At 43.1% G+C, this 17,460-nt stretch overlaps 1 protein-coding gene across 5 annotated transcripts in view; it reads right to left on the bottom strand.

The window, feature by feature from the left end:
- The window catches only part of LOC141099773 (uncharacterized), a 176,091-nt gene that overhangs the window by 47,809 nt on the left and 110,822 nt on the right, over window positions 1-17,460 (bottom strand). The gene's annotated exons all lie outside the window — the stretch shown is intronic.

Raw genomic sequence — 17,460 nt, 5'->3', positions numbered from 1 at the left:
ACACACACACACACACACACACACACACACACACACACACACAGAAAGGGCTACAGCAATAGTAGGTAGATAGCAGGTTCCAAACCAACTTCCACAAAAAGAACCTTTTGTATTAAGGTTTTCACCATTTCTCAGAATCCCGCCACCCCAGGGCAAGACCCAAAGATGCGATATTGAAACCCGGATGATGAAACACAGCACCAACATATATTCGGTTACTAGGGGTTCAGTTTATGAAGGAGCTCTGGAGTGTGGTGCCAAAACATCAAAATCTTATATTGGTCCTCTATGAATAAACTGCAAATAGAGGATTTGGCCTCTTCATCCCAAATGCCTCGCCAACACTGGGGAGACAGCTATTTCCCAAAGTGAGATTCCCATTTACTCATAGGGGTGTTTCAACAGAGGATCCACTTGAGGAGAATTTATGATCCTGTAAACATCTGATATCAACCCTTTAGCTGACAGGCCCCTTCTGCATATCTTCTCAAACTCAGTTTGTTGAGAAAGACTTGTTGAGCAGTAAAGTGAAAGCACTAGATGCACCTAATGTGTCTTCCTCAAGTTAAGTACTTATCATAAGGAAGACACACACAATACGCGCGGGTCCATGCTTCCTATTCAGCCGGTTCCTTGCATATGGGATTGAACCTATCAACTGGTATCTGCTTTAATTAAGGAATAGATGCTACAGCGCAGGCATCTCCATTTTGCTGGAGGTAATTAACTGCAATATGTAAAATAGGAGGCAAGTCAGTAGTGAAGGTTTTGACCTGTCACTTAAGCCCACAAAGATGTAGAGGAGGCCAGAGCACCAAAGCCTTACCCACAGGCCTCCCCGAAACACAAGAATCTAAATAACTTGAAAACTGCAAATACAGATTAAACAACCACAAGATGGATGTCTTCAACCCAGTTGTCATTTTAATCAGTAACAACGCCAATCTGACAATGCTTGAAGTTTACTTAGCAAAATCCTGATGACAGGTTCGCTTTACTAGTGTTGACTAAGCTGAAAACAGAAAAAAAAAAAAAATCTACTACTGTCAGAAACTTGCAAATATACACATTTAGACGTGTATAAAGCACTGCAATTAATTTTAGGTACAAAGTTGCAGTTTGAGTTGTGTTGCTCCTACATTTTATGGATCACCATAAGTGTGTTAGATCTAGCAATATAATGTTGTAAAACGGATGTTTAAAAATATATTCATAGATTTTTCATAAATGTCCATAAGTATCAAAAATTGTCTGTCCTACTTAACTACGGGAACAATGAGGTTTGTTTAATATATTAACGGTTACAATTAGTAAATAGATTTATAAGACCGGGGTCACACCGCGCTATGGCAGTTCGTTAAACGGACTGCGTTACACCGTGGTATAACGCAGTGTAATGCAGTCTGTTAACGCCGCCATAGACCCCAATAATGTGTCGACATATGCCGTAAAGCTGCACGCGTTCGCGACGTGCCGTTATTCACAGATGGAGCCTCGGACGCAGGCTGCAGTGTCTGAGGCTCCATCAGCGCTAGCGGTACAGCATAACGCATATCGCGTTATGCTATAGCGTTACGCAGCCTGTCAACGCTATACGTTGAACGGGCTGTGTTAACGCTATGTGAACCTGGCCTAACAGACTCATCTATTGTAGTTTTTTTGCTTGAATTTAAAAGGATAATGCATTTAAATTTGATAGTCAAACAGATGTTCATGAAATGATTACCATTTGTGTATCTACGTAAAATCAGAAACACTATTCTTAATTAACAAGATGATATAGCAATATGAAAGTCTCTCACTGCACTTCACAATGTAGCGTGCAAATTGTCCAGTTGGCTCCCCATCAAATGGTATACCAAGAGCAACATCCAGTCCTGGGATATTAAGACATGCTCCATAGTTGTATCAGGTTAAGGTGATGGTACAGGGAAGCCAGTTCGTGTACAGTGGGTATGTAAAGTATTCAGACCCCTTTAAATGTTTCACTTTGTTTCATTGCAGCCATTTGGTAAATTCAAAAAAGTTCACTATTTTTCTCATTAATGTACACTCTGCACCACATCTTGACGGAAAAAACAGAAATTTTTCAAATTTACTAAAGGGAACCTGTCACCTGTTTTGGTCGTTATAAGATGCGGCCACTGCCTTTCAGGGCTTACCTACAGCATTCTATAATGCTGCAGATAAGCCCCCGATCCAACCTGCAAGATAAGAAAAATAAGTTTTATTATACTCACCCGGGAAGGGTGGCCCGATCCAATGGGTGTCGCAGGTCGTGGTCCGGCGCCTCCGCCCTCCTGTTGCTTCATCGCTCCCGGCATCGCGCTTGTGTGCAGGCGTACTTCTCTGCCCTGTTGAGGGCAGAGCAAAGTACTGCAGCGCGCAAGCGCCGGGAAAGGTCAGAGGCCCAGCGTCTGCGCACTGCAGTACTTTGCTCTGCCCTCAACAGGGCAGAGAAGTACGCCTGTGCACAAGGAGAGATAAGGCTGGCGAGCGATAAGGCTGGCGAGCGATAAGGCTGGCGAGCGATAAGGCTGGAGAGCGATAAGGCTGGAGAGCGATAAGGCTGGAGAGCGATAAGGCTGGAGAGCGATAAGGCTGGAGAGCGATAAGGCTGGAGAGCGATAAGGCTGGAGAGCGATAAGGCTGGAGAGCGATAAGGCTGGAGAGCGATAAGGCTGGAGAGAGATAAGGCTGGAGAGAGATAAGGCTGGAGTTAGGATTTAGGAGTTTCCACTGTTCAGGCACATCAGGGGCTCTCCAAACGCAACATGGCGCCAGCATTGATTCCAGCCAATATTGAGTTCATAAAGTCAAATAGTGCTCCCTCCCTTCCGAGCCCCGACGTGTGCCCAAACAGTGGTTTACCCCAACATATGGGGTATCAGCATACTCAGGAAAAAAATGCACAACAACTTTGGGAGTCTAATTTCTCCTGTTACCCTTGGGAAAATAAAAAATTGGGGGCTAAAAAATAATTTTTGTGGAGAAAAAAAAAATAATTTTTGATTTTCACAGCTCTGCGTTATAAACTTCTGTGAAGCACTTAGGGGTTCAAAGTGCTCCCCACACATCTAGATAAGCTCCTTGGGGGGTCAAGTATCCAAAATAGGGCCACTTGTGGGGGGTTACTACTGTTTAGGCACATCAAGGGCTCTTGCATACGCAACACGACGCCTGGAGACGATTCCATCAAAGTCTGCATTGCAAAACGGGACTACTCCCCTTTCGAGCCTCGACGTGTGCCCAAACAGTGGTCCCCCCCCCCCCCCACATTTGGGGTACTAGGGTACTCAGGACAAATTGGACAACAACTTTTGGGGTCCAATTTCTCCTGTTACCCTTGTGAAAATAAACCATTGTGGGCTAAAAATCATTTTTGTGGAAAAGAAAAATTATTTTTTATTTTCACAGCTATGCCTTATAAACTTCTGTGAAGCACTTAGGGGTTCAAAGTGCTCACCACACATCTAGATAAGTTCCATGGAAGGTCTAGTTTCCAAAATGGGGTCACTTGTGGGGGAGCTCCAATGTTTAGGCACACAGGGGCTCTCCAAACGCGACATGGCAACCGCTAAATATTCCAGAATATTTTCCATTCAAAAAGACAAATGGCGCTCCTTCCCTTCTGAGCCCTGCCGTGCACCCAAACAGTGGTTTATGACCATATATGAGGTATCGGTGTACTCAGGAGAAATTGCCCAACAAATTTTAGGATCCATTTTATGCTGTTGCCCATGTGAAAATGAAAAAATTGATGCCAAGAAAATTTTTGTTGGAAAAATTAAAATGTCCATTTTTTCCTTCCACGTTGCTTTAGTTCCTGTGAAGCACCTGAAGGGTTAATAATCTTCTTGAATGTAGTTTTGAGTAGCTTGAGGGGTGCAGTTTTTAGAATGTTGTCACTTTTGGGTATTTTCTGCCATATTGACCCCTCAAAGTGGCTTCAAATGTGAGGTGGTCCCTAAAAAAATAGTTTAGTAAATTTTTTTTGTAAAAATGAGAAATCGCTGGTCAAATTTAACCCTTATAACTTCCTAACAAAACAAAAAAATTGTGCTGATGTAAAGTAAACATGTGGGAAATATTTTTTCATTTAGGCTCCCTGTGATCTCTGAGGAGATAAAAAAAAAAAAAAACCTCAGATTTTTAATATGTAATTTTAATCTCTCAGCTTTTTGTTGCTAGATCAGGAGAAATGTTTTTAAAAATCTTTTTATAAAGGAAAAAACCCTTAATTTTTTTTAGTCTTTTATAATTCTTAATGTTCGTTTGCCCTTTATTTGTATTGTTTTTTATTGTGTCTTAGTTGTAATAAATACACTTCTACCCAATTAATACCCCATTAGCCTGAATTGAAACATTCTAATTTCTCAGCCAGCTATTGTATGCAGTTTTCAGCCCATCTGATTTCAAGCTGGGAAGGGGTTAAATGTCCAAATGAGATCATTGATTAGCTCCCTTTAAAGACCCCTTGTTTGTTACACTCGTCATCACCTGATGAAGGCGGATTCACCGCCGAAAAGCTTTGTGAGGACATAATGACCAAGTAAAGAAGTTTTTTTTTTCCATCCAAAACAAGTGTCTGTCTTGGTCTGAGCGCCCTAATCAGCCGTACTTCTCTTTCCTTTTATTTTGACCTGAATGACCTGGCCATTTTTTCGCAATTCAAGACCAGTGCCCCTTTATGAGGCAAGAACTCGGGACGCTTCAACGGATCCTAGAGATTCTGAGATTGTTTTTTTGTGACATATTGGGCATCATGTTATTGGTGAATTTAGGTCAACAATTTTTGCATTATTTGTGAAAAAATCAGAAACTTGGTGCAAATTTTTAAAATTTCGCAATTTTCACATTTTTAATTTTTATTCTGTTAAACCAGGGTTACGTGACAAAATAGTTAATAAATGTTCTTTTCCCTTACACATAGAATATAAAGCGTGGAGCAATGTCAAAATCGAATTTCAGAAAACCACATTTTCAAGATTAAGGTTGAGGCCCTCAGGATGTAAACACCCCAACTTGAAAATACAATAATTCTCCCAATTGATGAGTTGTCTGTACCTGTCATTTACAGTGTCAGATATGTGGTCAATAATTGTCACCTTTAGTTGTTTATGATCTTTCTGGTGTTCAGTTAAAAAGTGTTTTGAAACGCTGTGTTGTATTAAACCCATTTTTGATATTTTGCCTGTGTTTATTGAGGCGTGAATGCATGGCCTGTATCGTGTGGCCCACATATTGCAGGCCGCATGTGCATTCCAAAACAAACAACGTAAGAGGATTGACAATTCAGCCTAATTTCATCTGGAATGTTTCTCCTCTTGTCCTAGAGGAAAAAGTTGTAGCCCCGTTGACTAGTGCACCGCAACACAGGCACTTAGGTGCTCCACATTTGAAGCACCCAATGGTACTCATGCCTGTAGATGTGCTTTGTCTGGTTTGTAGGGAAGTTAGGCTAGGTGCAACCAAGTTTTTAAGGGAACGATTTTTTCTATAGATAATGTTTGGTTTCCCTGGGAGGTGTTTTGCTAGGACTGGATCATTTTTAAGGATGAACCAATATTTATTCAATAGTTTTGTTAGTGTTCTGGTTGATTTTTTATAAGTTGTAATCAGGCTCAGCTGTTGTTGGCAATTCTTCCAAATTTATTAGCATCCATTTTTTCCAGGCAGGACTCCTGGGTTTCCTTTTTAACCCTATTAAAGGCATCCTCCAAAAGCTTCTTAGGGTATCCTTTATTCTTAAACCTCTCTCTAAGGATTTTAGATTCCTTAAGAAAATCGGATTCCAGACTGCAATTTTTCTTGATGCGCCAGTACTGTTCATATGGCACATTTAGGATCCAACTTGGCAAGTGACCGCTATTGAAGGTGAGGTAACTGTTCATGTCGACCGTCTTGAAATAGGTCAAGGTGTGCACAATTCCACCCTCACCTCTTTGAATATAAAGATCTAAGAATTGTAAACCCACCTCTGATATAGTAGAGGTAAAACTAAGACCCCACGGGGGTTCAGGTTCAAATTATCAATGAAAAGTTATAACTCTTCAGTAGTCCCAGACCAGATTAAAAACAGATAATAAAGCAACTGTAAAAAAATAATATGTCCTGCAGTGAGGAGATATTTGTCTGTGCACAGTGATTCAAATCGACCCATAAACAGGTTGGCATAACTGAGCGTGAAACGCGTCCCCATTGCACAACCCTTGATTTGTTTATAGGCCACACCTTTAAATGTGAAAACATTGTTTTTTAATATAAAATCAATCCAGTCAAGGAGGAATTTTTTCTGTTCAGTTACTATAGTCGGGTCTTGAGACAAAAAATAGTCAATAGATTCTAGACCCAAGACATGGGGAATATTTGCGTAAAAAGAGCCTACATCTAAAGCTGGAGTCACACATAGCGACTTACCAGCGATACCGACACCGATATCAAGGTGTCAGGATCGCTGGTAAGTCGCTATGTGATCGCTGGTGAGCTGTCAAACAGACAGCTTCACCAGCGATCAGCACAGCGATGCCGAGCGCCCGGCATCGCTTGCCATTCCTGTAAAAAATAGAATTAAAATAAAAAATATTGTTATTCTCACCTTCCGACGTCCCACGCAGCATTCCTCTCTCCACACTCCGGTCCCAGTAATCCTTTGCGAGAATGACCGCGAGAGTCACGGTCTCGCCGGAGCGCGAAGTCTAGCGGTCATTCGTGCAAAGGATCACTGGGACCGGAGCGTGGAGAGAGGAATGCTGCGCGGGACGTCGGAAGGTGAGAATAACAATATTTTTTATTTTAACCAAAGATTTTTTATTATATTCAAATGTCGTTATAATTACATTTAGGCAAAGCTTTCAAATCATCTCCATTGCATACAGAAAAAATACACGACATTCAATTTCCTCCCCGTCAAAAAAAAAAGAGAAAAAGAGAAGAAAAACGAACCCAACCTCCTCCCTCCTCCCTCCCCCCCTTCCCAACTGCAATACAGACTTTCTCAATGTGATTGTCTCCACTGTAACCACATGGCCCAGATTTTTTCAAAGTGTGCCTCTGTATGTCGTCTTCTATAAATTCTCTCTTCCAATCGGATTACGTTATTCACACGAGTGACAAACTCCCCAATCGTTGGGGGTTCAGCATCGATCCATTTTTGTGCGATCAGCTTACGGGCAATATATAAGAGTTTTGCTATGATGGACTTATAGGCACTCCCTACCGACACCTCCTCCACGTACCCCAACACACACGTTATTGGGTCCCTTCCTATTTCACATCGGTATATCTTCTCAACAAGCCCTATAACCTCCTCCCAGTATGACGAGAGTCTTGGACAAGACCAGAGCATATGAAGCATTCCCGCAGGTTCATACCCACATCTTGGACACTCCGCATTGTCCCTCAAGCCCATTTTCCTCATAAGTTCTGGGGTCTTATATGTTCTATGTACGATATATAGTTGCGATATCCTACCTGGCTCACTCAAAGAGAGTTTAGGTATATACTCTAAAATAGTCTCCCATGTTTCATCTACTATTTCCCCCACTTCTCTCTCCCATTTAGATTTTACTGTTAGGGGAAACCCAGCCAAGTAAGAGTATAATAAATCTCTATAGATGGTAGAGATAACACCTCTCGTACCCCCGGACGCACACACATAGTCCAACACCACATCCCTCTGTACCGTCATATTCGTTGTCTGTTTCTGCGCTTGAAATGCATGCCTGAGACCGAAATATCGAAATTCCCCACTACGTGAGAGTCCAAACTCTTCTTTTAGGACAGAAAAAGGCTTGATCTCGGACCCCTCTAATAGTTGCCACACATATTGCAAACCTCTCCTCTCCCAATCGATAAAGTCCTTCAGTTTATATAGTTCCGATAGGTTCACATTATCCCAGATAGGTGTGTATATCGTCAGTTCCTCAACTCTTCTAAGAAGTTTGATATGCTGCCATATTTTGTGCATTAGTCCAAATGTGGGTATGTCTTTCCCAAATCTCCCAAAGCTTCCTGCTTCTAGACTTTGTACCAATGTTCTCTTGTTGGTCAGTTGGGCCAAAATTTCCCCCATAACGCTCAAGTTCCCCTCCTCTCGCCAGCCCCTAAAGTGCTGCCCCTGCGTTGCTACAAAGTATATCCATGGATTTGGCGCCGCCAACCCACCCTCTTCCTTCCCCCTTTGCAGTATTTCCAATTTAATTTTTGCTTGTTTTTTCCCCCAGATCAATTCTCTAAAAATAGTATTAATTTTGTAAAATTTTTTCTTTGGGATCCAAACCGGGGCATTATGAAGGACATACATCAACTGAGGCATCATTATCATTTTAATTAGATTCGTCCTCCCCACTATTGATAGTACTAGTTTACACCATGCTGTCATCTTAACTTTAAATTTAACTAGTAATGGGTCCAAGTTTAGTTCGAGAAATCTAGATACAGGCATTGATACCCATATTCCGAGGTATTTAAACTCCTTAACTACTTTCAAGTGTCCAACTGCCTCCCCCACATCTCGACATCCCAACTCTCTATCAATCCCCATGATACATGACTTGTCCCAATTAATTCTCAATCCGGAAAAGAATCCAAATTTCCCTATAAGGCCCATGACCTCAGTCAGTGCTTCTCCGCCATCTTTTAAGAATAGGAGTATATCATCCGCGTATAGGGCGATCTTTTCCTCCAATTCCCCATATCTAAAGCCTTGTATTTCTTTGGAGTTACGAATTTTAATCGCTAACGGTTCCATCGCCACAGCAAACAATAACGGCGACAATGGACATCCCTGACGAGTTCCTCTGAACAACCCAAATGCCTCCGAGGTCTCCCCATTAATCCTAATATATCCTTTCGGGTCTACATACAGTAACGTAACCCAGGAGATAAATCTGTGCCCAAATCCCATACATTTCAATACTGCCCATAAATAATTCCACTCTACCCTGTCAAATGCTTTCCGTGCGTCCAGTGTGGCCACCACCCTTTCCCCCCTATTATCTGCTGGGATTTGAATATTTAAAAACAGTCTTCGCAGGTTAATGGCGGTAGATCTATTTTGTAAGAACCCTGATTGGTCTGGATGTATCAATTTTGGAACAACTCTAGACATTCGTATCGCCAACATTTTGGCTAGTATTTTAACATCTGATGTCAATAACGAGATTGGTCTATAGGATTCTACCGATGAGGCATCTTTCCCTTCCTTAGGAATCACCACGATTACAGCCTCCCTCATAGATCTTGGCAATACCCCCTTCTCTGCTGCCACCTCAAATACATGCTTTAGTTTAGGCGCTACAATTTCTATTAATTATTTGTACACTTCTCCCGGGATCCCGTCAGATCCAGGTGACCTGTCATTTGTTAATGATAGGATAGCCTTCTCTACCTCTTCCACAGTAAATAATTCTTCCAAGTTTTGTTTATCAATATCGTCTAACTTAGGTAACTCTATCTCTTGTAAGTATCTATCCATCTCCAGATCCGAGGCCCTCAATTCCGAAGTATACAATTCTACATAGTATTCCTTAAAACATTCCAATATCCCGGCGGTGTCCTTGTGAACTGCCCCATCTTTAGTGACAATTTTATATATTTGTGAGGGTTTTTTCTGCGCTGCAGTAATCACTGATAATAAGTGTCCCACCTTTTCCCCCTCTTCATAGAACAATGCTTTTCGGAATGCCCTTTTCTTATCTATCCCTTGTAGATATAACTTATTTACTTCTTCTTGTGCTTCTTTTAATGCGTTTTGGGTGTCGGCATTGGGTCTATCATTTCTTCCTCTGCCCTGCTGAGCCTATCTGCTGCCTCTTGGTTTACCTGCCTCATTCGTGTCTTCTGCCTCGAGATATCTCGTATGAATAGTCCCCGCAAGTAAGCTTTCATGGCGTCCCATACTATGAATGGATCCGCAGTGCCTTCGTTTAACTGAAAGAACTCCATAATATCATTTTTAATAGTTCCCATGTTTAAACATTTGAGCCATTCCGGATGAATTGTCCCCCCTGCTCTCCTCCCTTTTCCCATTCCCAATCTCAGACTAACCTCAACTGCCCTGTGATCGGAGATAAGTCTCTGTAAGTATTCCACCGTCCCAACCATTCTGTCCATGCCCCTATTACCTAGTGCTAAATCTATGTGTGATAAAGTGTGATATGAAGACGAACAACACGAAAAGCATTTCTTCCCCTCATTACGTACTCTCCATAAGTCTATCATATCCATTTCGCTAACATATGTCCCAAATGGAGTCATCCTGTCTTTCCTAGGGCAATTTCCCCCATTACCCGCCCGATCCCAATACTCATTCATAACATTATTAACGTCTCCTAATATTAGCACTGGACAATCCCCTCTCCCCCCAATCCACTCAAAAATCTCCTGCAGTTTCTTTTTCGAATATGGGGGTGGGATATAGAGGGCCACCACAATTATGCATATTCCAGAAATTCGACAACGCAGAGAAACAAACTGTCCGTCCTTATCTATGTAAGAATCAATTTCTTCATAATGAGTATGAGAGTGTATCAGTACAGATACTCCCCTTGCGTAAGCCGAATACATAGAGTGATAGGCCCGAGTGACCCATTTTTTCTCCAACCAATTTTCCTTTCCATTAATCAAGTGAGTTTCTAATAGACATGCGATATCTGGGTTATGCTTTCTAATTTCTGCCATAACTGCCGCTCTTTTATTTGGATCTGATACTCCCCGTACGTTCCAACTTAGAATTTTTGCATCACCACTCATTATGTCCTAAAAATATAAAATATAACCGATCTCCTGTGGTCACTATATTACATTGCAGTATGTGAACTCCCCCATAACAAGACCCCCCCTGTCCCCCTCCACTCCCCCCCCCTCCCCTTCATCCCAATCTAGCTGATTCTCTCTTTCCAACGAGAGAGGGTACAGCCAGCACCCAATTACTTTAAACCCATGTAAAGCCACTGAGTCTCCTTCGTTTGGCGTCCATCACTCCCTCCGTCAAAAACAAAAATACTCATCAATACTCATCAGGCCGCATAACACTGTCTAACAAGGATAGTGCAATAACCATCAAAAAACACCCGGGGATCAACCCCCCTAAAAATATTTCTGAAAAACCAGGTGCCTCGGGGCACAACATCAAAAAGAAAAAAGGATATATGTCCGAGAGTCACTACTTCATCCTTCTCCGTCTCTCTCTGCTCCCAGCTTGGAACGATTGTTCTCCATCCATTTGACGGCTTCTTCTGGGGTCGGGAAGAACTGAACAGACCCCAACGCTGCTACTCTCAGTTTAGCAGGATACATCATAGAATACTTCACTCCCAGCGCTCATTCCTTTCTTGACCTCGCCAAATTTCATCCGCATTTTCTGGACCTCTGCTGAATAGTCCGGATATATTTCAATACGGCTTCCATTAAACGTGAGGTCCTGCAGCTTCCTGGCTTCCCGGAGGATAGTCTCTCTCTCTCTGCAATTCAGTATCCTGGCCAGCATAGTACGGGGAGCACTACCCGGCGGGAGGGGTCGTAGGGGGACACGGTGTGCTCTCTCCACCGCGAACACCCTGGAAAGCGTGTCTCTGTCGAACTTGGATAGGATCCATTGCTCAATAAAGTCGGTGGGGTCGTTGCCCTCTGCTTTTTCCGGAAAACCCACAAATCTGAGATTGTTCCTCCTTGATCTATTTTCAAAATCGTCCTGCTTTAAGTGCACTTCTGGTATCTTTTGGGCATGCTGGGTCTGAGTTTTCTGCATTTTGTTTACAGAGTCCTCAGTGGTGCTCACCCTCTCTTCCACAGCACCCATCCTGGTATCTGCTTTGTTCAGTGCCTCCTTAATGCCAGTGATTTCTTCTTTAATCTTATCAACCCGGCTATTCAACCTAGTCAGTGTCCTTTTGCAGAACGTGAAAATGAGGATGAGTGACCTCGTGGAGATCAAACATCCAACACTGCGGAGACACCATCACATGTTTCTCAACGCAGTGATCTAGAGCAATGCCCCCATCCCTTATGGGAAATATGCAAAAACATGCAAAACACAAGCCGCGGAGACACCATCACGTGTTTCTCAACGCAAGCAATGACTAGCCAGGTCTTTCCCCAGGAAGGAACAACCACGGGAAGGGCAGTCTCCAATGAAGGAAACCACCTATGCCAAAACATGGTATCCATCCACAGACAGCTGTTTCGGGGTATTGCCCCTCATCAGTGTGGAGTAGGAAACTGGCTAGTAGGAGCAATGCCTAGTAAAAGACTGTGAAAATGAGGATGAGTGACCTCGTGGAGATCAAACATCCAACACTGCGGAGACACCATCACATGTTTCTCAACGCAGTGATCTAGAGCAATGCCCCCATCCCTTATGGGAAATATGCAAAAACATGCATCATGTATCTGCTTTGTTCAGTGCCTCCTTAATGCCAGTGATTTCTTCTTTAATCTTATCAACCCGGCTATTCAACCTAGTCAGTGTCCTTTTGCAGAACGACACCACCATAAAGACATCTTTCAAGGTTGGCACTCTCTCAGGGGTCTCATCATCAGCTCCACTGTCTTCCTCCTCAGACACACACTCAGGGGCAGCGACTTCCCCTCCCCCTCTTCTCCTGCTATCAGCATCTCCTGCGGCTTCATCGCTCACCCCCTCTTCCTCCAGCACTATACCTTCTTCGGTGTCCCCCTCCTCCTCTCTTGCAAAGCGCTGCAGCTTCTGAAGGATCTGTGACCTTTTACCAAAGCTCTCAGATTGTCTCCACGCCTCCTCCACTTTCCCGGCGCCATCTTGTGCAGTCACGCTGCCATCCTCCCAGATATCTTTCTGCCTCCTCCTCCCCATCTCGGCGCTCCTCTGCACTCCCGGCGTCTCCTCCCGACTCTTGGGCACTCACTGTGCCAATAGATGTGCCCAGGTCAGTGTTAGAACGGCCTGATTAAGGATATTTCATAAAGCTGACGGCGGAGCTCCTCTGCCTAGCGTCCACTCACATCCGCGCTAGGCCACGCCCCAATATTTTTTATCTTAATTCTATTTTTTACAGCTGATCGCTGGTCTCCCACCTGTCACACGCAGCGATGCGTGCTGGCCAGCGGGAGACCAGCGACGAAAAATATGTCCAGAGGTTTCTTACAGCGATCAGCGATACCAGCAGGGGGGCCGCTCGCTGATCGCTATCACACGCTTGTGAGATCGCTGTTACGTCACAAAAGTTGTGACTCAGCAGCGATATCGCTAGAGAGATTGCTGTGTGTGACTCCCGCTTAAGGTACAGAACAAATATTGGTTTTGGAGGGGCACTTTTAACAACTTGGATGTGTGGAATCTCTAAAGTAAAGCCCCCGTTACACACTGCGATATCGCTAGCAATATCGCTGTAAAGTCACCGATTTTGTGACGTTGCAGCGATATTGCTAGCGTTATCGCTGCATGTGATACTTGCCTCCGACCGTCTCCCCCGCTGGTTATCGCTGATCGCACGAGAAGCTGCTGGACCATTCCTCGTCGGTCACTTCCTGCGGCGCTTCCTGCTGTGACGACGAGCGACGCGTGGAGCCGGGAGGGAGGACGCAGGATCGCCCCGTCTGACAGGTAAGTAGCGATCCCCGTCCCCAGTGATGTCGTTGGTGAGATCTGCCCGAGTGGCAGCTCACTAGCGACCACCTAGCGATGCACCAGCGATCCTGACTGCGTCATATCGCTAGTTGGGATCGCTGGTGCATCGCTAGGTGTAACGATAACCTAAAGGCCCCGTCTCACTAAGCAATCTCGGTAGCGAGATCGCTGCTGAGTCACAACTTTTGTGACGTAACAGCGATCTCACCAGCGAGATCGCTGTGTGTGACAGCGATCAGCGAGCGGCCCCCCTGCCGGTATCGCTGATCGCTGCAAGAAACCTCTGGACATTTCTTTGGTCGCTGGTCTCCCGCTGGCCAGCACGCATCGCTGTGTGTGACAGCGGGAGACCAGCGATCAGGTGTAAAAAAATAATAAAAAAAAAAATATAGTTATTCTCACCTTCCGATGTCCCGTTCAGCCATCCTGTCTCTCTCCACGCTCCGATCCCAGTGATCCTTTGCATGAATGACCGCGAGACTTTGTTATCCCGCGAGACCGTGACATCTCGCGGTCATTCGTGCAAAGGATCACTGGGACCGGAGCGTGGAGAGAGGCGGGATGGCTGAACGCGACGTCGGAAGGTGAGAATAACTATTTTTTATTTTGATACTATTTTCTACAGCGATAGCCAGCGATGCCGGGCGCTCTGCATCGCTGTGCTGATCGCTGGTGAAGCTGTCTGTGTGACAGCTCACCAGCGATCACATAGCGACTTACCAGCGATCCTGACACCTTCATATCGGTGTCGGGATCGCTGGTGAGTCGCTTAGTGTGACGGGGCCTTAAGAATTCAAGGTTAACGCGTACTTTTGCAAGTAAAGGTCGATGTAGTGGGAAAGGTTTGCTGTGATTTAACTAATCCCAGAAATAATTGGGCGACCAGTGGGGGTTATCAGTGTCCTTATGAATTTTTGGTTAAAAATAAAAGAAAGGAGTCTGATCGTATTGAATGTTCAAAAAACTCTTTTATCTAATAAACCTACTTGGATGGCAATTTGAATCCTTTCCTTGTATTCAAGGAAAATTTGAGCTGATGTGTCGCACCCAAGTTTTTCATAATAGTCCCTATCCCCAAGGATTCTCAGACCCTCACGTATGTACCAACCTCTGTTCATGATAACAATAACCACCCCTTTGTCTGCAACCCCCTGGATAATGATATTTATCTATTGACAATCCATCCAAGTCCCTCGCCCCAGGATGACCAAACCCAGCAATTAGAACAATCCATTGATAATACACTTAACAGAATTGTAACACTGAATAGCTCACAACTCCTTCAGAGAAAAGTCACCTTTTCTGAGGAACTTTTAACTTTAGCCTTGGAAGAGATGCATAGGATCATTAAACCTTCCACTGACGGGCAAAAAAGACTGGGCTACGGGAAACTAAAATCCCAGTTTTTTCAAATGGTTCAAGGCAGACACCCAAAAAGAAAAAGAAATCCAGGGGGTGTAGGAGAAATGGGAGAAATAAACAGACCTACAAGTACATTCAGATCCATCTATGAAGAAAAAAAAAAATTGATGTGACTGTCTTAGCTACCTTGTACACCAAAAATATCTTCTAAGGGTTACAATGGTGTTGAAAAAGACCCAAAAAAACTGTGGGTATTTTTTAATATATCCAACCATGTATTATCAAAGGGGGAAATTTCCCTCCAGAGTCATGGTTTATCCTTCTGCCTAATAGCACCCCTTAATACAATTGCTCTCTATCATGACCTTAATTTATTCCATAAAATTACACTTAAGCGACATTTCCTCATTGAGGAGAAGCGGAAGTATGTACCGAAAGAGACACCATTAAATGATTGCACACAATCCCTTGAATCGAGAGAATCCGTTTATTCATGTTCCTGTCAAAAATGTTTCCAATTTTTACCAGGTTCAACATAAAGGGACACATGTTGAAACCTTTCAGCAGCTAATTTTGAAAGACCTTAGATCTTTCACCCAAGATAAAAAGCGTGATAATTTGACTAAAGCTGAGAGATTAGCAATAACGACACTCCGGAATCACTGTTCATAGACACATGTCCCCTCTCCGCAGGATATTTTTTTTTACAGGAGCTTTATTGATTATCTGTTTTTAATCTGGTCTGGGACTACTGAAGAGTTATCACTTTTCATTGATAATTTGAACCTGAACCCATGGGGTCTTAGTTTTACCTCTACTCTATCAGAGGTGGGTGTACAATTCTTAGATCTTTATATTCAAAGAGGGGAGGGTGGAATTGTGCACACCTCGACCTATTTCAAGACGGTCGACGTGAACAGTTACCTCACCTTCAATAGCGGTCACTTGCCAAGTTGGATCCTAAATGTGCCATATGGACAGTACTGGCGCACAAAGAAAAATTGCAGTCTGGAATCCGATTTTCTTAAGGAATCTAAAATCCTTAGAGAGAGGTTTAAGAATAAAGGATACCCTAAGAAGCTTTTGGAGGATGCTTTTAATAGGGTTAAAAAGGAAATCCAGGAGGCCTGCCTGGAAAAAATGGATGCCAATAAATCTGGAAGAATTGCCAACAGCAGAGCTGAGCTGAGTCTGATTGCAACTTATAACCAATCAACCAAAACACTAACAAAACTATTGAATAAATCCTTAAATCCTGAATCCTTAAAAATGATCCAGTCCTAGCAAAACACCTCCCAGGGAAACCAAACATTATCTATAGAAAAAAATAGCTCCCTTAAAAACTTGGTTGCACCTAGCCTAACTTCCCTACAAACCACATCTACAGGCATGAGTACCATTGGGTGCTTGAAATGTGGAGCACCTAAGTGCCTATGTTGCGGTGCACTAGTCAACGGGACTACAACTTTTTCCTCTAGGACAACAGGAGAATCATTCCAGATGAAATTAGGCTGAATTGTCAATCCTCTTACGTTGTTTGTTTTGGAATGCACATGCGGCCTGCAATATGTGGGCCACACGATACAGGCCATGCATTCACGCCTCAATAAACACAGGCAAAATATCAAAAATGGGTTTAATACAACACAGCGTTTCAAAACACTTTTTAACTGAACACCAGAAAGATCATAAACAACTAAAGGTGACAATTATTGACCACATATCTGACACTGTAAATGACAGGTACAGACAACTCATCAATTGGGAGAATTATTGGATTTTCAAGTTGGGGTGTTTACATCCTGAGGGCCTCACCCTTAATAATGTAGTTTTCTGAAATTCGATTTTGACATTGCTCCACGCTTTATATTCTATGTGTAAGGGAAAAGAGAATTTTTTCATTTAGGCTCCCTGAGATCTCTGAGGAGAAAAAAAAAATCTTAGCATTTTAATATGTAATTTTAATCTCTCAGCTTTTTGTTGCTACATCAGCAATGTTTTTAAAAATATTTTTAAAAAAGAAAAAAACCCTTAAAATTTTTTTCAGTCTTTTATAATTCTTAACGTTAGTTTGACCTTTACTTGTATTGTTTTTTATTGTGTTTTAGTTGTAATAAATACACTTCCACCCATTCAATACCCCATTAGCCTGAATTGAAACATTCTCTTTTCTCAGCCAGCTATTGTATGCAGTTTTCAACCCATATGATTTCAAGCTGGGAAGGGGTTAAATGTCCAAATGAGATCATTGATTAGCTCCTTTTAAATACCCCTTGTTTGTTACACTGGTCATCACCTGATGAAGGCGGATTCACCGCCGAAAAGCTTTGTGAGGACATAATGACCAAGTAAAGATGTTTTTTTTCCATCCAAAACAAGTGTCTGTCTTGGTCTGAGCGCCCTAATCAGCCCTACTCCCTCTCTTTCCTTGTATTTTACACCCTTCTGGGTGAGCTGCTTGGTGCAGCACGGACCCAGCAGGCTTCCAA

Source organism: Dendrobates tinctorius, unplaced genomic scaffold (genome assembly GCF_039654945.1).
Source record: "Dendrobates tinctorius isolate UK_male_01 unplaced genomic scaffold, ASM3965494v1 ptg000102l, whole genome shotgun sequence".
Classification (NCBI taxonomy): Eukaryota; Metazoa; Chordata; class Amphibia; order Anura; family Dendrobatidae; genus Dendrobates; species Dendrobates tinctorius.
This window is presented reverse-complemented; position numbering and strand designations above follow the sequence as displayed.